Raw genomic sequence first — 23,196 nt, 5'->3', positions numbered from 1 at the left:
TTATTTTTTATATATATTCTTTGATGTGTTTTGATTTTTTTTACTTATGTGTACTCGTTTGTTTCTTGTCACATGATCTTTGGACTGCTGGCCATGTGATTATTTTGACTTGTATTTAAACTTAATTGTTTTTTTAATATATGTAATAGTATTGAGGAAGGGTTCTACCCGAAAGCTTTGCTGTTTTGTTGTTTATAAAGTGGTTTTCTCAACGCACTTTGCTGTTTTTTTGTGCAGAAATGAACCAGGTGAGATGAATTGTATTAGGATGTTTCTTGGCTCTTGTGCTTAGTGGTACTGCTTAACATTTCACTGTTGCTTAACTTGCCCCCCCAGTAACTGCAAAGTGCTATTCAACAAACTAATTATCACAGTCATTACAGATTCACATTGTTTATAAAACAAACACATTACTGGAAGCCCTGTTCTGCTCATTTTAAACATTCTTATTAATGCAAAATCTGTTAACTGTTTTGTTAAATCGTATATTTAAAAAAGTTCTTTGTTTTTGGTCCTTGTACCTCATTATTTTGGGTTGATGTCCTTGACCTTTGAGCTAAGAAATTTAGAGCTAATTTGTCCCCAGTAGTACTAACCAAAAGTGCAGCAGAGCAGGAACCTTCCACTACCTCCACCTCCAAAAAAAGAACATTTCCAGGTTTCTAGAAGGTGAAAGAGAATAGAGGTATTCATAAACGTTGCCACAAAGTGAACACTTTGTGTACACTTTCTGAATTCAAGAACATCCCTGCTGCAATGCTTGTGCTGTCTATTCATTCAGAAAAGTTGCACTAAGTGTACACTTTTTGGTAACCTTTTAAATCCCTCTAATGCTTCTTGCTGTTTTCATAGTTTTTCTAACTTTCTTGACTGTTGTCCTGTACTTACATTAATGTCCTGATTTTTCTTCCATTCTAATCCATATTCTCCTCTACTTTCATCTACTTTTCCCCTCTTTAGTTATGGTAGGCAGTAGCGCACACATTGTCGTGTAGTGTACATGGTACACATTGCAGATATTTACACAAGACCAGGGATGTTGAGTCATAAGCCCAAAGATATACTGTCTTACAATCATTGTGCATGCAATGGCTTTTTGATATTATGAAATGTCATTTTGTGTTTTTTCAATCTGAGTTTTACTTTTAGCAGTTACATTATAATACTTATATTCTGTGTACTTTAATGTAAAATACCCCCATGCATCCATCCATCCACTGCCCCTTTTTCCCATTTTTGCACATGGGGTCAGGGTGTCACTTCAACAGTGGCAATCGTCTAGTGCCAAGTTTGCACTGCTGGGTGGCTAGCCCTGTTCAGCTAAATGCTGTGGTCATAAACTTTTTTGTATGACTCATTCTGTGTAGTCATTTTAGTTTGTCAAACTGTTGTGTGCTTTTTTGTGATTCCATTTTCAATTACTACCTCAAACTTCTTTTCATAAATTATAATCTGATGTTGTCAGTCTTCATTCATTCTTGACTGATGGGTTCGGTTCCAAACCCTCGTAACCGACTTGGCCATTATACAAAGCTCGCGCCAGCCAAAAACTCTCAATCTAAGGCCATCCCCCTACTGCTTCTCTTCCCATTACCCCAGATCTCATTTGCCGTGTAGAAAATTGGACTAGTCAGCCATTGCTCTCAGCTAAGTGCTCAAAATTTTTTTCTGTTTACCTGTTTTCTACCTTTTGCTTCATATCTGTAATAATTACTATTGTTTAGTTTTCTTTTTGTGCGAGTGACTCTTCTGATAACTTTCTGCCATCGTATTTACCTCAGGGTATCTCTCCTTTACCACTGTTGGTATTAGGCCTTTCCTTCCTGCTTACCATTGGTAACTTTCTGATACCATCGTTGGTATCCTTTTCCTGCCCTTTTTTTTATTCTTTACCCATTTTGGTAGTTCTTTATATACTATAGTTGGTATATTTAAAAAAAAAACTTTCTTTTTCCTTCCCCCTTTTCTTTACGTGCTGTGCACTTGATGGACAACATGGTAGAGAAGCAGAAACGAACCTTCGGGTTTAAGCAATGTAAGGACTGTGACTGAAAGATGCCCAATTCAGTTGGGCGTCTTTTTTGCTTCTATTGTTTGGGTGTCCCTCACCTGGAAGTTCAACCTCCTTGTGAAATCCAAGGATTTCAGTGCTCAGACTCTTGCAGAGAGTCAAATCAAACTGATACTTAAAGGATTGTTAAAATGTCTTTTTGGGGAAGCTCTGAGGTGGAGACTTCAAAATTTCCAAAAACTGACACTAAAAATGGAGCCATTCGGTACAATCTTCTCCAAGATACATGACTCCAAGACTTAAAAATATCAGGTTTTGACACCTTCTTTTGAACTGAAGGCAAAAGTTCCAAAGATGTCCTTGTCTTCTGCTCCTGCACCAAAATCAACAAAATCTACTATGTTGCAATCTACTATTGAAAGTACCTAACCATCTTTGGTACTGACCATGTCTTTGGTGCTGACGACCTCCCTGGCACAGATAATTGCAACTTGTAATATTTTGGTTCCATCCACCCCCTCTATCCAACAGACTGGTGTGCTGAAGGTCGATATAAGTACCCCCAGGACTAGATATTCCCCTTCAATAGACCTTTTCTTGGGTCAGCAGCTGAGTCCTTTCATTGAAAGATCTGAATCTCTTTTGAGAATGTCACTTAATTCCTCCAGGAGTCTATCAGAAATGGATGTAGTTAGATTAGTGGATCGGCTCTTGGCAGCCAGAGGCCTCCCTGCAACACGGGCAATACTCTGGTTTAAATCCTATTTAGATAATGGACAACAAGCTGTTCTCTGGGATAATGATCAACACCTCTCCCTGTTAACATTGGAGTACCCCAAGGCTCTATATTAGGTCCCCTTCTCTTTTCTATCTTTATTAATGATCTTAAAGCTAACATTCCACAAGCCACCTGCATACAATATGCAGATGATTCAACCTTAATCTGTTCTGCCAATTCCATTTCCTCACTCCAGACCCTCACCCAAACAGTATTTATTAATGTTGAAAATTGGTTTATGCAACATTGCCTCCTCCTGAACCCTCAGAAAACAAACTTATTGCTTTTCGCTCCTACCCAAAAGTCTCTACAATGTCACTTCACAGTAACCTCTAACAGTGGATCTACCATATCCCCAGACACTACAACCCGACTCTTGGGAATTACAATAGACCATTACATTAACTATGATGATCATATTAATATTACTATAAAATCAGTCAGCAGAAAACTAGGCTCCCCTTTTAGAATCAAAACCTTCCTCACATCATTGGCCAGAACTACCATTGCCCAGACCCACCTTATCTCTACCCTGCTTTATGCGTCTGCCATTTATACCAAACTGTCTAAAAACAACCTGAGCAAACTTGCAACCAGCTATAATAACATTGCCAGATTCGCCGCAGGCTCCCCTTTTAGAACCCATCACTGTCACAACCTTAAACAGCTGGGATGGTTAGAACTGCAGAACCAACTTCGTTATCAAAAACGTATCACCCAAAAGATTCTCTACCACCCTATGAGTACTGCAATCCTCTCTAGTCTGATTACGCCGTACAAAAATTTGGCAGCACTACGCTCAGCTAATAAGCTTCTAGCTTCCACTACTAAAGCTAACAACAAGGCTGGAGTCTCATTATTCTCGAACACAGTGGGAAAAACCTGGAACCAGCTTTCTAATGAACTCTCTTCTCTTTCTTCTACACTGCTCTTCAAAAAATATCTCAAGGAGTACCTCATAACACACTGGCTATACCCCTGCTCTAACCCTGACTAACATCTCATTCCCTAACTCCCACTCCCTTTACTTATCTCCTCTATTCTGTCCTACGATGTCTATTTGTTTTAACTAAGAATGCTAACCACTACCTAAGAATTAAAGGAGACATCCTCTCTGCTCTATTCAGTGAGTTACTTACTGTAAAAGTACTCACCTTCTACTTTGCTGTAAGTAAGCATAAGTTTGTATGCCTGTAACCAGGCTTCTGATGTGTAATAACAAATCTTGCTTATTTTTCTTATTGTATTATATGTTTTCTTAAGTTCTTTTTTTCCTCTAGCTGATTCTGTACACATTTTTATGTCTGATCTAAATTAATTTAATGTAACTTCCTGCTGTTGCATATATTGTATGTTATTATACTATTGCATATATTAGAGCTTTTCTCTTCTGGCCTCTACTGAAATGGACATATATCCAGTTAGACTAGCCCGGTCAACAAATATAAAATAAAATAAGTAAATAAAATCTTCTCAGACTTCCCTCCTTCCCAGAGCTGAGGCTTACTCTCCCAGGACTTCTACATATATTCTTCCTTCGACTTCTCCCTAGGTCTTGGAGCCCATTGCTTTGACGCTCCCAGTGCCAACTGCTTTGGCACCAATGGGGTATCTCCCCTCGGTACCAGAACCTACTCTGTGGTCTTCGGCTCCATCGTAACCGTTTCACCCAAGGGACCGAGATTTAGCTGCAGGTTCCAAGATCCCTGGATCGGTTCCAATTTATTTCTATGGTGCTGTCTATGGCTCTTTGTGCCTTGAGTTTTGAGTCCTGTCTCTGCTCCTACACTGTGAGGCGGCTGGTCTGAGCAGGGTGTGACCCCAGTTCTGAGGTTCTGTCTTTGTCGGTTCTGGGCTCCCATCCCTCTTTGGGCAGGCCTGACTTCCAGTCTATGGAGAGAGCTCTAGCCTCAGAAGGCTCCCAGTTGATACCATCCTCATCGGAGTGCCATATTTTTGTTCCCTCTGGTTCACAGCTATCACAATCTGCTACACTGGGACAGCAGGCACAAGAGTATCAAGATACCCTAGTGCAGGGTCCCCTCTCTTAGGAGTCCTCCTCAGATCTTCCCACCGATGAGCCACCCCGTAAGAGATCATGCAAGAGGAAGCACTTGGATTTTCCAGAAGAATCAGTCACTGAGAATGCAGAAGGGTCCCCATGGTCACCCCCTGAAGATGTCTCCTTTGGAGACATCCTGGAAATATTAAAACAGAGGGGTGATTGGAAGCCCTTAAACCCATCCTCTGTGGAATCTGTTTTCTTGCAAGCTTTTCGTGCCCAGCCATCTACTTCTTGAGTGACCCCCGCCTGCTAATGAACTAATCAAACTGATTGTACAGCATGCGTGGAAGGCTCCTTGTGCCATACAGCCCATTCCCCGGAGACCAGACAAAATTCTTTCAGCCCCTGAGGAGCCCCCCCATTGGTCTAATTGACTAGCAGTGGATGCCATGATGGTGGCAGCCACAAAGAAGGAACTTGCGAAGAGAGTTCAGCTGTCCATCCTCCCAACTGAGAGTCCCGCACGATGGGCAGATGTGGGAAGCGGGGCTTTGCTTCACTGACCTTTGCTATTTGGCCCTTGAACTTTTTGGTGCACTTCACTCTAAAGGGATCTGATAACTGAGCTTTTGGACACCCTGGCAGGAGCAGTGCCTGGTGAGGTATGGAATAAGGTTGCCTCTCAGCTTGCCACCCTAGAGTCTATCTCTAACTCTCCTATGTGGCTTATTGCCCATACAGCTGAAGGGATGTCTAGAGCAGCGGGTACAGGCATTGCCATTAGACGTCACACCTGGATGCACTTGTGTGATTTTTGTGAACCCCTTTAAGTCTTCCTTTGTCAACATTCTGGTTGATGCTACTTCATTGTTTTTCCCAAAGGTTAGAGACACGTTAGCCACATGTGAAAAGAATGGGAAGGCCCTTTCTGCTGCGGGTGTGGATTTTTTTTCACTCTAGCAACCGTACTCTGGGTATCAGAGGAGTGGAAAGATGTGTTTTCAAGAAGACCCAAGGGCCTTTTTGGGACACGTGGCAAGTATTCTCCATGGGGCAGGGGGGAACTGATCTGGAAGATGACCCTCCCTTGGCAGAGGGGTCCATGCAACCAGTTTTCCAGACATTCCTTTTCTGGACAACCCTCCCAGTGCTCCTGAGTGGTGGCCAATTGCTTGCCTCTGGAAGCAGTCTGGGGAAGATGTTTTCTTCACCACTCAGCCGGGCTCACAATAACATCAGATTCCTGGGTGCAGACAGTAATCACCAGAGGTTACCGCATTCCCTTCAATCTTTTCCCCAAACCCCAAAGGTAAATCCCCAATGGTCCACCCAGTCAGAGATACAGTAGCACTAGAAATTCAACAGCTGCCTTGAGTCATCCAAGCAGTCCACCAGACCAGATAGGATCCATATTCTACTCGAAATTCTTTAGTCTCAAAAGACAGGGGACTGGAGGCCAATTTTGCATCTCAGCATTTTGAACAAATTTGTATACCAAAACAAAAAATGGCCGAAACCTCGTCAAGACAAGTGGATACACTCCCAAAGATGGATATAAAAACTCTTTAATAACATTTTAGCGCTTTCATCTCCAATAGAGACTTCATCAGAAATAAACAGAACCAACAATTTAATTGGTGGTGATGTCACTACTAATTGAGTATATAAATGCAATTAAATTGTTGGTTCTGTTTATTTCTGATGAAGTCTCTATTGGAGATGAAAGCGCTAAAATGTTTTTATTAAAGAGTTTTTATATCCATCTTTATATCCATCTTTGGGAGTGTATCCACTTTGAAAAATTATATGGCTCTTACTTGCTGCTTGCTTCTTGCTGCTTGGTGTGATGGATTTGAAGTCTTCTTAAGACACTCAGTCTTGCTGGCTGGATTCTGCTAAAATTCAAAGTCTGGTTATATTTGCATTCACAGTCTGTTGCATACAGAAACTTGCAGAATATACACTGATGAGAGAATATACTTTGCAGCATCAACTTTAGAGAGCAGTAACAAATAACTTTTTATAATAAACCAAACGGAACAACGTTGCAGCTTAAAGTACTGTTCCAACTTTACTTCTCATATAGTACAGATGATGTGAGAGATATAACATTTACCTCAGGACAAATGAGTCCCTACCATACATCTAACATAACTGGATTTATACAGCTCTTTATATACTCTTTTAGTCATGCATAAACATATACATTTCCTCTTGATATTCTATTTTGGAGAATTGCTCATCCTGTAGAAACAATACTAAGCTTCCTTGTTTAACAATGTCTTGTAAGACAGCAGCTTTTCTGATAGTGTGAACATCCTGTATTCTATTTGGATCTTTGTATAAGAACATCTGTTCTTGTGCCAATGCTGATAAACATGTCCTGTTTTCCATACAGAAAAACATATTTTTGAGGAAACACATTGCCACAGTGTCATTGTCCATTCTTTAAAAGCAGATTTTGCATTTTTGCTCTTGCATACATCCTGTTTTTAAGTCTGTAAGGGAAAAATGTCCATTCAGCAGGTTCCTTATTTTCCAAGCCATGGTCATTTAGTATGACTGCTGATCGCATATTACTAAACTCTGTTTCTGCATTTAAGCAAGCTTTTTCTTTCAGCATATTTACAACAGAATTAATTTCAGCCTTATATTCATAAAATCTAACAATTCACACTGTTTTTAAACATACTCAAAACATTTTATATAGAAAACACATTAAGAAACAAACCTATAGTCTTTTTTTGATACAAGTCAAAATGCAATTTTACATAGTTAATACAATGATATTAAGTATTACTACAAAACTGAATGTATTTAAAACTTTTTCTTTTGCAGACCATTCTGTGAAAATATTTTATCAATTATGAGCTGTGTCTGCTTTAATGTTATTTTTATTTATTTATTTTTTTAACTTGATCAATTTATTCTTTTGCAATCACAGAATTTAATTTATGACTTAGAACTGTTCCATTAACTCTTTGCAACTGTTGAATTAACTATAAGAAACTAGAACCATGTGCTACTGCAAGCATTTATACACTACTGAAAATATACAGTTTCAATGTCATTTTAACCATCACATTGTGTTCATGTATTTGAACTGCTCATTAACATCTTGGTAAAATACTGAACTGGGCTTAGATAATAAATATTTGAAAGCAATTATTTTACTGGGGTAAAACCAGTGATATTACAACTTGACAAATTACTTTTGAACTTATTACGATGTATCCTGTACAGTATGTATTTACACAGACTGTTTGCTGTTCATGCATTTCAATCTAGTAGGTATCCTGGACCCATTTTTTATTTTATTTTTTTTAAACATGGTTTTTTACACATATTCATTACTAGACATTAATTTCATTTGTACTGAATTTTTCTGCATTTGTACATACAAAGACTATCATTTGTACTGAAATTTTCTACATTTGTACATATAAAGACTGTAAAGTACATTTAGTCTAATCTTACAAATTTAATAACATTAATATTAAGCAAAATCTTGGAAAATGTTTGTCTCTTTAGAAATATCTAGTGGAACTGATACTGATATGTCCTGTTATTTTAAACTACATACTCAGCAATTAAAAATATTCATTCTTTTTTATACCAACATTGTTTTGCCAAAAACATATTAAAATAATGACCATTCTTGCTATTAGAAACATTTATGCATTTTGCATATCTTTATTCTCTCTTGTATAGCTTTAATAAAGCAATTTTAAATCATCTCTTGTTTTTTAAACCATCTCTTGTGTAGCTTTACAATTTAACAGGTTGTAAATACAATTTAATTCTAAACAATACAATAATAGCCATTATAATAGCTATTAACAACTTGTAAAATTTCTTATCCTGTCAGGTTTAATCCAGTTTACCAGTATTTTTAATAAACTAATACCTGTTTTTCCTCCTCCTAAAAGAGTATTGTCAAGAAGGAATGAGATATTATTTTCTTTCTGTAGCTTTATTTTAGACCCTTATTATTTATTTTTTCTGTAGCTTTATTTCAGACCCTTGTTGTTTATTTTTTCTGTAGCTTTATTTCAGACCCTTGTTGTTTATTTTTTCTATAGCTTTATTTCAGACCCTTGTGCAGTACTGCTTATACAGTCAGTGTAAAACTGAGAAAGTACTCCTCCCTGTAGTATTGCAGTATTGTTTATCTCCTTTATGCTGTAAGAATAGAATGTATGTCAGCCCAACACTTTGGTTATACATTTACTTTATTTGGTTACTAATAAACTATGGACTTTTATCTGATTTGATCATTTTTATAAAGCTGTTACTATTTATTACCTCTAGTAGATATTTATACCATTCTGCACAATTGATTTGAACTGTATGTATACTATAGCCCATTTGCTGGCTGTACTTGATGCAACGGACTTTTTTTCTTTTAACATTTACTTGCAAACAGATTATCAGTGACATCTATGCACAATTGTGACTTTATTATAATTACCAAATAGTGTTGCCTGTAAACATTTTAACAATTATGTTTTAATAACAATGATGCTTTAGAAAAACTCAAACTACTTGTCTGGCAATCAGTCTTGTTGTTTCCAACATTTCCTGTAACTATTCATTCAGTCTAGGAAGGTCTGAGCTCACATTTTATATTCTGTAAACTGTAGTTAATTCTTTTGGCATTTTTCCTTTAATGTGATTGTGATTTGCATAACTATGCATTTATACTGCATTACAATTAGCTTACATGGATTTCAGTATTTTTTTATTTATTTATCTATTTAACTGTCCTGCCATTAATTTTACAAAAACTGTTTGACAAATACCATCTGTGATTTTCATTTTACAATTTAGAACGTTAACTGTTTGGTGTTACTATACAATTATAAAAAATTGTAAAAAAAACAAAATAGATATTAGCTTAACCAACACATGTTTATATTTATATTATTTGTATTTGCTGTTGTCTGCCTGTTATTCTTGTGTATTGTAACAGATGTATTTTAGATGAAAAGAAAATACATGCATGTCTGTCTTGTATCTGTATATCTTTATACAAGCATGTCAGTCTTGTGACTACTCTTATTATCTACTTTTATTTAATTTTATACACTAGAACAGTTTTATTTACCTTTTGACTATGCTAAGAATGGCAGTCATATGCTTTAATTTACTGTAGTACTGATAGATGTCTTGCTTTAACTGAATGAAAGTAAAACATTTAAAAATTATTTGCTCCTACCATCCTAGCATGTATGCTTAACCATTTTCAAAACATAAACATATTATAAAATATATTTCTTTTGCACAGATTAACTGTGTATGTAGGAAGTTCCCAGTCTCTGTCAGTTCAGCTAATTTATTTCCTTTATCCTGCAACTGCTGTTGAATTTCCTGTAATGTTGCATGGTCTTTCTGACATTCTTTAGTAAGCTGTTCTGCTGAATTTGAAACTCCTATGCACTTTTGAAAAGATGTATGTATAACTTGTCTAAGCTTCCTGAACTCATTGTGTCTGTCTTTTAGAAGTTTATTACATTCTTTTGTGACAAAATGTACTAGGGGTTCTATCAGTAACTGATTTGACTCACATCTGGTGACAGGACATAACTGTTCAACATCTGAATATAATGGAAACACTTTACCCTTAGTTAATTCTTTATCATGAACATGTCTGTCTTCACAGTCTATTTTATTAGCAATATCATGCAATACTTTTTTACGGCATAATACATGAAATGCAGTTTTTGTTGAAGCACACAATAAACATTTGTCATATTTCACATGGTTTTCTTTGAGATACCAGTCAGATATTGTAATACATTTGCATAATGCCTTACTATCAACCTGCCCTAATAAGGTTTTACATTTACTAATGTGCTGTGTATACCAACATTGCAATTTACTAAAGTTTGGTTTACTCCTGCATGAATTATAAATAATATCCATACTGTCTAATATACAAACTGTCTAAGAATATACAAACTATGTAAGAATATACAAATTGTCTTAATAATATACAAACTGTTTAACATCATCCACACTAAATATGTGACACAGAAAAAAAGTCTTACCAGTTAACAAGAAAACAGGTGAGCAGGCTGCTGTTGCTGATGGCTAGAAATGTTTCAGAGTCACTTGAGAAGCTGGTGAAGCACAACAGGCAGCGGACTACTGTGCTAGTGGACATTCACCTTTTCTTGAAGAATTTATGGCACTACGAATTTCTTGAACTAGTCTCACTCCGGATTGTAGACGTCTAAAAAACTTTACTACTGCAAGCTGCATAAACTGGAATACTTCTGTTTAGGATTTACACATATGTACAAATGTTAGTTACTGCAATTTGACTGAAGTGACCCTCTGCAGGGCTTACCATCACTCCCCCTGTGTTTGAATTGCAGATTGTAGGTTCAAATGCAGGCTAGCTTGCCATTGAAAAATTATATGGATGCTTACTTGCTTGGTGGACCTTACTTGGTGTGATGGATTTGAAGTCTTCTTAAGACACTCAGTCTTGCTGGCTGGATTCTGCTAAAATTCAAAGTCTGGTTATATTTGCATTCACAGTCTGTTGCATACAGAAACTTGCAGAATATACACTGATGAGAGAATATACTTTGCAGCATCAACTTTAGAGAGCAGTAACAAATAACTTTTTATAATAAACCAAACGGAACAACATTGCAGCTTAAAGTACTGTTCCAACTTTACTTCTCATATAGTACAGATGATGTGAGAGATATAACATTTACCTCAGGACAAATGAGTCCCTACCATACCTCTAACATAACTGGATTTATACAGCTCTTTATATACTCTTTTAGTCATGCATAAACATATACACTTCCTCTTGATATTCTATTTTGGAGAATTGCTCATCCTGTAGAAACAATACTAAGCTTCCTAGTTTAACAATGTCTTGTAAGACAGCAGCTTTTCTGATAGTGTGAACATCCTGTATTCTGTTTGGATCTTTGTATAAGAACATCTGTTCTTTTGCCAATGCTGATATCAGTGTCCTGTTGTCCATGCAGAAAAACATGTTTTTGAGGAAACGCATTGTTCTGACAGTGTGAACATCCTGTATTCTATTTGGATTTTTGTATAAGAACATCTGTTCTTGTGCCACTGCTGAATACAGAAAAACATATTTTTGAGGAAACACATTGCCACAGTGTCATTGTCCATTCTTTAAAAGCAGATTTTGCATTTTTGCTCTTGCATACATCCTGTTTTTAAGTCAGTAAGGGAAAAATGTCCATTCAGCAGGTTCCTTATTTTCCAAGCCATGGTCATTTAGTATGACTGCTGATCACATATTACTAAACTCTGTTTCTGCATTTAAGCAAGCTTTTTCTTTCAGCATATTTACAACAGAATTAATTTCAGCCTTATATTCATAAAATCTAACACACTTGTCTTGACGAGGTTTCAGCCATTTTTTGTTTTAGTGTACAGTTTTCTTTGTTGATTTAGTTTAGTTAAATTTGTATACCAAACAAAATTCCGCATGGTCATGGTTCAGTGTATCCTTCCCTTTTTAGAGAAGGGTGATTGGATGTGCACTATAGAGCTTCAGAATGCGTATTACCACATAAAGATGGACAAGCATTCCAGAAAATATCTCTGCTTCTAGCTGGGAGCCAGTCATTGCTAATTTCGAACACTGCTGTTTGGTCTCACCACAGCCCCCAGGGTGTTCACCAAATGCGTGGCAGTCACAGCAGCTCATTTAAGGCTACAAGGATTCCGTGTGTTTTGTTTCTATAGCTAAGACAACTGACTCCTCACTGCCCCCACCAGGCATTTGCTGCTTTGCACCATAGACTGTGTTCTACACCTTGCAAAGTTCTGGGCTGTGATTTTTATGTGTTGATTGAAATGTCTATCTCTCACACAGGACCTGGAATTAATCAGAGGAAAAAAAAAATATGAAAACCTGCTTGGCCTCACTTCCTCATCACAGGTTGTTAAAGTTGAGATCGCAACTTCAAGTGATTCTCTCTCAAGACAAAGTCCCTGCTCGTCTGATATTACAACTTATTGGATCCATGGCAGCAACAGTAACATTAGTCCCTCCTAGTGAGGTACCTGCTGCTTCAGTGGCTCCTAGTGTCACAATGGTCACTTCTGACTTGCCCCATGTCTCATCCAATCTTAATAACAAATCTCTGCAAGAAGGATTTATCTTGGTGGATGAAGCCAGAAGAGGATTTATGGAGTCGTCCCTTCTCCCCCTCTCAGCCCAAGGCCGTAGTGACCATGAACGCTTCCCTGATTGGGGGGAGGATTGGCATTTTCAGGGAAAGACTGTCCTGGGTGCTTGGTCCCCACATGAGGCCAATCTCCACATTAATGTCCTAGAATTGAGGGCAGTGCTTTTAGTGTTGCAAGCATTCCCATCTGCCCTTCCATCAGGGACAATTGCTATCCAGTCAGATAACATGTCAGTAGTCTGGTACATCAACAGATAAGGAGAAGCTGGATCCTACCCACTATGTCGGGAAGCCCTAAGAGTTTGGAAATGGGCAACTGCCTCCGAACCACTTTCTAATAACAACGCATATTCCGGGGAACTCCAACGAGATTGCGGACAAACTAAGCAGGTGTATTCTTCTACCTCACGAGTGGTCTCTCAATCCCAATGCAATGAAAAAAATTGTCCATCGATGGGGTCAGCCTTGCTGTGACCTGTTTGCCTCTCCCATAAACCATAAATGCAGCAGGTACTTTGCCCTAGTCCCCCCCTGGTGGGGAGACCCCGAAAGATGCACTTCACGATTTTTCCCCCCGAGACGTCTGTATGGCTTTCCACCAATTCCTCCAGTTCCCCAATTTCTAAGGAAAGCATGATGGTTGAGAAGCTAAGTGATTCTCTTTGCACTTTACTGGCCCTGTCAAGTCTGGTTTTCCTTTCTCTGGCCTCACCTGGTTTACTGCCATGGACTCTGGATCCAACTCCTGTTGTCTCACCCTCAGGGCTTGGTGCATCCCAACTTTCATCTCAAGCTGACTGCTTGGCTTCTCCACTTCCAGTAATTGCCAGTCAAAACAATTTGTCCTCCCCAGTGCAAAAGATACTTCTGGCTTCTCATAAGCCATCTACCAGAAAAATTTACCCTAACAAATGGAAAAGATTCTCTATTTGGTTGGACACAAACGGCTTTGATTCTTTCTTGGCTCCAGTAGATCAGGTCCTGGAATACTTAGCCACCTTATTTCAATTGGGAGCCTCAACTTTTACCATTAGAGTTCATTTAGCTGCCATTTCGAATTTTCATAACTGTTTTGACGATCATTCAATATCTCACTGTCTTTGCAAAATATTTCTTAAGGGCACTCAACATTTGAAGTCACCTTTCAAAGATCCAATAGCACCTTGGGATTTCACCTTAGTCTTGCAGTGCCTAGTTCGTCAGCCTTTTGAGCCAGCAGCCACTTACAACCTCAAGTTTTTATTTTGGAAGACCCTCTTCCTAGTAGCTATCACATCTGCTAGGAGAATTTGAGAGTTACAGGCTTTGTGTGTGAATCATCCCTGTATCATCTTCCACAAAGAAAGAGCATCACTCAGAACCATTCCCTCCTTCCTTCCCAAAGTGGTATCAGAGTCCAATATTAACTAGACTATAGAATTACCTGTTTTCTTTCCAAATTTTTCAAACAAAGGAGAGTACTGCCTGCATATGTTGGACATCCACAAGCAGTTACATTTCTACTTAGACAGAATAAAAGCCTCTAGAAAATCAGACCAACTATTTCTATCCTTTTCAGGCACCAGATTGGGAAAACCGGTTTCAGAGGTCACCTTATTGAAATGCTTTACCTTTATGTACAATCAGAGCTAACTCAAAGTACCAACAAAAGTTCAAGCTCACTCAACAAGATCTTTCTACTTCAGCGGTATTCCATTCCAGTGCTTCTGTCTAAGATGTATGTGCAGCTGCAACTTGGGCTACCCCCCCCCATACCTTTATCACTTATTACAAATTAGACATGCTCTTCAAGGGAAGAGCATCCTTTGGCTCTGTGGTGCTCAGAAATATTCTTCCTTAGGGCTGCCCGGGATCTAAAGTAGCTAGGGACTCTGTCCCATCAGTCAAGAATGAATGAAGATTGACATCAGATAGTTATGTTCTTACCATAACGTTCCATCTGTTTTGTTGATCTTCATTCATTCTTGACATCCCCCCCTCCTGCCCCCCTCCTAGAAACTCCTGGAGGTTCGAAACTAGTCCTGGGATTGCTATAAGGTTGTTGCTCAGACAGAGCTTCAATTTTCTTCTTAATGGTAGGCTAACTCCATCTGAGGTAATGGGAAGAGAGGCAGTATGGGTAGTGCCTTAGCTTGAGAGTTTTTGGCTGGCGTGAGCTTTGTATAATAGCAAAGTCTGTTCCAAGGGTTCAGGATCGAACCAATCAGTCAAGAATGAATGAAGATCGACAACACAGATGGAACATTATGGAAAGAACATAACTTTGTTTTTTTGTGTATAAGCTACAGAAATTCATTGTTGTATTTCAGGTGGTAGTGGTCCCTTGATGGTATAACAAACATCTGATCTGAAAGAGCTATGAGCATTTGTTGACAAAGTTAAAAATGTGGTTCCTATTTGGAGTAAATTGTTTGCTGTGCAGGGTGATCATTGTTTATTTTTTTTAAATGTGGAATTTTGGCATGAAATTTCTAGGTGAGTCATATTAAAGACCAGTCTCTGTAACTGTAAGATGTACAATTTAATTTGCAAATGCTGTTTTACATTAATTTTGGCAATTTTTTTTATTTATTTGGCATTTGTCTACCGGGAAAGTCCGACTGGGTTATGAGGTACCCATTTTCAGCGGAGACCCAGGGAGAAAAGCTCCAGATACATATGGTTATTATGTCTGTCTAGCTAGTCATTCCGTTAAAGTCATAACATTCAAGCACAAAATTTGAAAAAGTACATATTAATTTGGTAGAATAAAAACTCAACAGACATACTAGTGTTCAAGCATAAATTATATGGAAAGCCTGATAATAGGAAGATGCAGCATTACTTACATAATAGATGATTAGCATAACAATTGTTAGTATTCTACAGGTCATGAAATATGGTAACACATTATATTGGTGAAGGTGTAGGATAGTACGACTAGAGAAGGGCAGGGTATGATAGAGGGAATAGTTGTAGAAAAGGTATGAGTGTAACCTCAGGGGAGTATATGTAGAGGAAGGGAGGGCAGGGTAAGTTAGTAGTGGGGATAGAGTTGAGGTAGAAAAAAGCTCGTACAAGAGCAAATCCAAGCTTTGTTAAAATATTCTTTTGTAGAAGTTTTGAAGGAGTGCAGGTTAGTAGCAGTTTTGATAGTTAAAAGGAGCTTTTGGATATGATTTGCACAAACTATGGTTCATTGTTAGTATGACAAAAATGTGGGCTCAAAATGTTTGTTGGCTTTATGAGCAGTTGTTGAAAATAATGTTTTAACGCACTTCTCATTTTTTCTTTGGTGTTATTAGTCTCCCAGTGGACTTGTCTTTTGACTCTTGCTTTGGTAATATAGCACACGGGGATGAAATGGCTGTGGCAATAAACTAATTAGCATAGCTTGCTTCTCCAGTAAAACTTCATGTGTTACTTGCAAAGGGAACAAAGCTGTAACCGTTGTCCTCTACTAAGCTGTTAATTTGGCTGTGGTTTGCTGGCCTTGAAATGTAAATGCTACTTTGGCTGGGTACTAGAGTATACTCTTGGTGCTGTCTCTGCTGGGGTTATTTTAACTACGTCTGTGGTTGACTATTGCTTCCTTGTCTCCCTTGAAAAGAGGCCAGTGGCCTAGTGGGAGTAACCTGGTCAGCAAAGTGCAAATAAATAGTCTTTAGGGTTTCATATAATGGGATCAACATTTTCTCACTGGCCAGGATCTACACAGCTAGGATGTAAGGCAGTAGTCACTATAGGGATGCCGCTGTCCAGGTATCCCACTTCTCTGCAATTATTCACTCCATTTAAAGGCAGAAGCTTTTTTGGCTACTGGACTTTGTCAAGACTGTGGAGAGAACCAAACATGAAGTGGTCGCAAATACTGGTGAGTTGCTTGCTTAATGTACAGAGCAACGTTTCCAGAGGTTTGGGAGATGCTTGTTTATAAACCTGTCCCTCCACCTTGTTTTATTTATCTGTTAGTGAAGACTTAGTTCCCTGGTTCCAGTGCTATTGCAAATGTATTGGACTTGTGGAGAATCAGGAAGTGCAGTATAATCTGATCTGTAATGACATAGTAACTGAGACAGATCTCCCCATAAAACTCTAATACTGAATAAATGGATGTGGCTCACAACCTGTCTTGATAGCTTAGTGACTTGAGGCCCATGATCTTTATTAGTCAGAAAGCTGTGGGGCTTTCAAATTTGTTTATGCATTTGCTGAGATATGTCCCAAAAGGGTGTACTATACTGGATGTTTGGCCTGATCAATTTACTACTTTAGACCTTGAAGCTATTCCTTTGTCTGTCAGCTGGGATAAATAAAAGGATGTCTTGAACTATTGTTACTTGATGGTCAAAAGTGATGTGGATGTAAACTGAAGTACATCAGTTCCTAACTAAAATTTCTATTTAGTAGCGGTATTTGGCCTAGACGTTATGATAAAGGGAGGGGATTGTCAACCAAAAATGATTTTTTTTTCATTTAGTGTGATCTCCTTTATAGTGCACAGAGTTTATGAGGTGTTACTGAAGATTTAGGTCCCTGGTTCAGTAGAGATTGGTTGTCGTTATATAACTTCCATTTTGCAGTTATCTGCAGTTAACCAGAGGTGCTGTCTGCTTGGAGATCTGTGACCTAAGTACAGAAAAGGATACATCACAGCACTGAGCCCTGAGGGACACTGCTGGTCACTTTCTGATGAAGCACCTGCAACTTGCATTGTGTGGGTTTTGTCTTTCAGCTAGTTTGTCTATGTTACCAAATATTGACCAAACTGCTTCTGTATGATGCCAGCATAGGGAATAGTGTGACATGCATTGGCAAGGTCACGCTTAAGCCATACACATTGCATATACAACCTCCATAATCCTTTTGAAGAGATTAGAAGATTAAATTGACAGGATTTACACTTCGCAAAACCAAACTGCTGGCTGTCAAGTCTGGCAAGATTCTTTATCAAAGATTATAAGGTTGGGTACAATATGCTCCATGGCATTGCAGATGAGGCTTTCAGGTTGATAAGTCTGATAAGCAAGTGTGTAGTGTGCACTAACACATTTCTAAATGCACGTTTGTGCCATTAGCTGCAGAGTTAGCTATTAGGTCTATGTTACTGTTACAGCTGTATTATTCCCTTCTCTTGATCTTGTACCCCTAATTCTTCTCTACTTTGTTTTTATTTGTTATATTTGAGCTACTGCCTGACCTACATCCCCCCACCTTCCTAATACTTGTGGACACCTTCCTGTAGTGCCTGTAGAACAGCGGTTACCAAAACTACAGCAAAGAAACAGATATTGTGAAAAAAAGTGTATGTGCCTTCCCTAAACAAAGTCTTACAGTACAGGGCTGTGTGCACTCGATCGGGCAGACGCTAGGTCTTGCTCCCTTTCACCCTCTCTCCCATTGCTTAACTCTCTTCTGCCCATTACCTGAAACTGTAGTATGAACTCAGTCAAACACTCCTAAAGCTAACGAAAAGCTGAGTTTAAGCTAAATCTACACTGAAAATTCACCTTATAATACCATAACTTCAGCATTCCTATATAGCTGTATTATACCTACCTTAGTGACTGTTTGCTTGGGGTTTAGGCCCTGCTCTGCTCGCCCGTGTTTCGCATGGCCTCGCTACGTGCCCCACCCTGCCCCCAAATCTCACCCACCCTAGTACACCTACTTTTATCCTAAAAAAAACACTCCCACTACTTTTCCCACCAACCAGATCTACTCTGACCTTGCTCTCCACCCCCTCAACTAGCACCCCTCCCTTACTCCACCACACTTCTACCACAGCACAGCCATGTTTCTGCTTGACATACTTACTCTTCTTACCTGCATTTTTCTCAATCACTTAACATTATATCACACCTCCATAATTAACTGTCCCAACCAATTTCACTGCACCCTCAACTTCCTCCTTCCAACACCCACTCCATAACTTCACTTCCCCAACCAGTAACCACATCCCAACAGTCCCACTCAAATATCAAATTCCATCCAACTTTAAGCAAAAGATATCCCTAAAATATAACAAACTTCTAACTATTTATATTAAACGTAAACTTGCCTCCCTCTCCAAACTAACCCAAAGTGGGGTCATCCACCCTAACCCTGGCCCCACCTCCCCTAACTTCACCACTAACCCCCCTCAAAATACCCCACATCTCTCTCTAAACAGCCAACAAAAAAAATCTTCTCATCCTGTGCTTAAACATAAGAAGCATCTGTAATAAAATCCATGATCTGCATGCCACCATTAAAACATACTCCCCTGACATCCTCCTCCTAACAGAAACCTGGCTCAAACCACACATCAGAAGTGAGGAAATTCTTCCCCCATGGCTATAACATCCTCCGCTCTGATAGACTATCTAAGAAAGGTGGTGGTGTAGCACTCGTGTTTAAACGCCACCTTAACATTCAAACCATTAATTCTGCCCCCCTGATTGGAAATGAAGAAATCTTATACTCCAACTTCAGACTAAACCCAAACAAAACCATAAACATTATTAGCTGCTACCTCTCCCAGGCCAAAATATCCCGATACTAGAAATCCTCCTAAATTGGGCCAATCTTTCCCTTCCCAAAGAAACCATCATCCTCGGTGACTTTAACACTAACTGGCTATCCTGTAATACCCACCCAGCCACTCACATAAATCTACATGGTTTTTCCCAACTAATCCAGTCACCAACCCATATAAATAAAAATCCTAGCCACCACACTATCCTTGATTGGATTCTAGTCAAAGATCCCCAGTCCTACACAACAGGCTGTCTACCCGACAGCCACCGCTACTATACCCCATTTTCCGCCTAAAACACCATGCAAAAAATCCCAAACATATCATCCATCAACAGATCCACAGTACTGCAAACTTCAGTCCTCAATCCTTCATCTCGTCCCTCAAAAACTGTAACTGGGCTCTGCTAAAACACCTCAACCTCGAAGCCCTACACTTTTTTTTTAATTCCACCTTCCTCAATATCCTAAACACTCATTCCCCCCTAAGATATTAAGGTATGCCAGAGTCGAGACCAAAAGCTCCCCCCTGGTTACAAAAAGCACCTGACAACTTATAGAAATCAGGGACAAAGCATGGGAACAATGGCGCCAAACCAAAACACCCTCTGCTAGACAATCCTTCCTTGAATTGCATAACAAGGTAAAAAAGCTAACAAAAACATATAAAGTCCTTTTACTATCTGTCCACCCTAAACTCCTGCCATCACAATCCCAAAAACTTCTGGTCCACAATAAACTCTGTACTCCACCCAGGTAAACTTGGCACTTCCCCACCTACCATCCCCTCCTCCTGCAGGAGTATAGCTGACTCAACACACACTTTACTGAAACCATACTCTCTCTCTAGCCAAACAAGCACCCTCCGCAACCCCCAGCCCCGCACACAACTCCAGTACCCCAATCCTCTCCTTCACCCTCTGCACAGTACCCACCTCCCATATAAAAAAAAAACTTCTGTCAAAAAAGCCCACTAAACTTGCTGCCGACAACCTACCTGCAGATTGCCTAAAAATAGCTGCGGACACCCTAGCCTATCCAATTTGTATATTAATAAACTGCTCCATATCAGAAAGTTACGTGCCCACCCTATGGAAGATCTTTCACATCATTCCCCTACACAAAGGGGGCTCCTGCACTGACCTTTCCAACTACCGCTCAATCGCCATCCTTTCCCCACTCTCCAAGATTCTTGAACTGTATAAACTCTCAGGTACTAAACTATCTATTAACTAACAATCTCCTCTCCAAAACCCAGCATGGCTTCAGGCCATTTCACACCACCAGCACCGCCCTACTTTCCTTCACTGACATGTTCCTGCACTATAAAAACAATGGCCTATACTCTTCTGCTATATATCTGGACCTATCAAAAGCTTTTGATACGGTATCTCACAACATCCTTCTCTCTGTCCTCACTAATCTCTCCTTTTCCCACTCTGTCACCAACTGGTTCCACAGCTATCTCTCAGGCTGACCGCAGTCTGTAATTTGGCATGATCAGCTCTCACCTCGTCTTCCTGTCTCTCTCGGGACTCCCCAGGCTCTATCCTTGGCCCACTACTATTCTCCCTATTCATCAGCAGCCGTCATAGCTCCACCAAACAAGCCACTCTCATACAATATGCAGATGACTCCACTCTCATCTGCTCTGCTCCCACTTTACCAGAACTCCAAAATATCACAGAAGAAAGTTTCACATCTGTAGAAACCTGGCTTTTCAATGCCCACATTTTGCTCAATCCAAACAAAACCAAACTCCTTATCTTTAAACCCTCTAAATCTATACACTCCTCCACCCTCATCAGTATTCATGCCAAGAACAAAACCATCATCCCCCCATCTGAACACACAACTTCTAGGTGTTGAAATAGACAAACTCAAATTCGGCCTTCGCATATCTCTCACCATAAAAAAAGTTCACAAAAAGCTCGGGGGCACTATTTAGAAACAATACCTAACCAACACAGCCGGGACTACTATCGCCAACTCCCAGCTAATTTCCACCTTACTCTGTGCCTCACCCATACTTACTAACCTTGGATAGATTGACCTAAGCAGACTAGAATCCTGCTACAATAAAATTGCAAAAGTTTGCAACAGGCACATCCTACCATAGCCACCACAGCAACTCACTTAGGGAACTAGATTGGCTTGAACTCCCACAACTTCTTCACCTGAATCAACTCTCATTTGCCCACAAACTAATAAACCACCCCCACAATATCGCATCACTTCAAAACTTACTACAACCCTATACTTCAAGACCCCTACGATCCAATAGCAGAAATCTACTTCTTACCACTAAACCCAAAAACTCAGCAGGTAATGCCCTTTTCTCTTATGCTATTTCCAAACTATGGAATAACCTCCCCCCCTCAATAATCAAACTACCTTCCAGCAGTCTATTCAAAGCCACTCAAGTCTCACCTAAAAATGCACTGGCTCTGCCCTTGCCCAAACCCTGACTAACACACCTCCCAAACACTCTTATCCTATTATCAGCCTAACCCCTTAAGTATCATTTGTCTACTTTTTGTTCTTACTATTGTACTGTGTAATCTGAACTACATGTAGATTACTGATGGATCATCTACTAGTGTAACATTATATTGTAAAATTCCTCTATTGTACATGTCTTTTTTGTATTTGTTGATGCTTTTCTCCCTGGGCCTCTGCTGAAACTGGACCTGTGTCCAGACTGAATTTCATGGTAAACAAATGTAATAAATAAATTTCTTGTGCTGGTTGTAAGGCCACATTTATGGAGGTGCATCACCACTGGTGTGCACCATTCATCAGTGACAAAACCAGTAGGTGAATGTAATTTAAACAGTATAAGGGCTATGAATGCAAGAGCATGTTTAACAGTTACGCACCCAGGTATATTATCCGGTCCCATGGAGAAAGGTTTTTTTTCTTGGTTTGAACTTTCAGTGAATAAACTTTATAGATATGTGGTGTGTAAGGGATTCGGATATTTTGGTGCTTTGAATAGAAGTCTGTGAGGTGGAATTGCCTCCAAGTTTGTTTGGAAGGATATTGGCAACAGCAATTGTTTCAGGATGAGATGCCCTATTATAAATGAGTTCTGAGCAATGTCTGAAATTGTTTCCTAGGATTAACCGTGATACAGACTGAGTTTTATATTTGGTGTTAGATGCCAGCCTAAGGGTATTCTTTAGTGGACATGACAATAGTCATATTGGGTATTATTTTGTAGTTTGACAGTCCTACAGAGGGTGTTTTAATTGTTTGACGTCAGATGTTGGCCTAAGTTCAGGGTATCCTTTAGTGGACATGACAGTAGCCTTCATATGATTTGTTTTGTTTTTTACAATTATCCTTGAATATTGGATTCTGATCTACTAGGTAATTTATGGAGTTTCTTTCCTTTATTGTATAATTCATTTTATATACTTGATCTGCTCAGGGAAGATAGTAGATGACCAATACCTTCTTTTAATATGGATAATATACCTTTAGTAAATGGGCTATACTGAAGGATTTCCTCACTATCATCTCTACATGGTAGTCAAAGCATAGGAAGTTGTCTATAAAGGTGACTATCTGTGAACACCTTATCTGTCTTGGCTGATTGAGGTGCTGCCTATACACTAAGCTGTTCTCAATTTGTTTTCCGAAGGTGACAGAGGTATTTGGAATTTAATTTTAGCCCTTTTAAAATAAACATTTGATTTGTACAGTTTTA

At 39.1% G+C, this 23,196-nt stretch overlaps 1 protein-coding gene across 1 annotated transcript in view; it reads left to right on the top strand.

Annotated features, from left to right (window-relative positions):
• Positions 1-23,196, top strand: part of LOC122802652 (mitochondrial pyruvate carrier 2-like) — a 656,608-nt gene that overhangs the window by 166,163 nt on the left and 467,249 nt on the right. The window lies entirely within an intron of this gene.

Source organism: Protopterus annectens, chromosome 5.part0, assembly GCF_019279795.1.
Source record: "Protopterus annectens isolate FY-2018-M chromosome 5.part0, PAN1.0, whole genome shotgun sequence".
Taxonomy (NCBI): domain Eukaryota; kingdom Metazoa; phylum Chordata; order Ceratodontiformes; family Protopteridae; genus Protopterus; species Protopterus annectens.
Note: the sequence above shows the minus strand (reverse complement) of the source record. Positions and strands in the feature narration are given on the sequence as shown.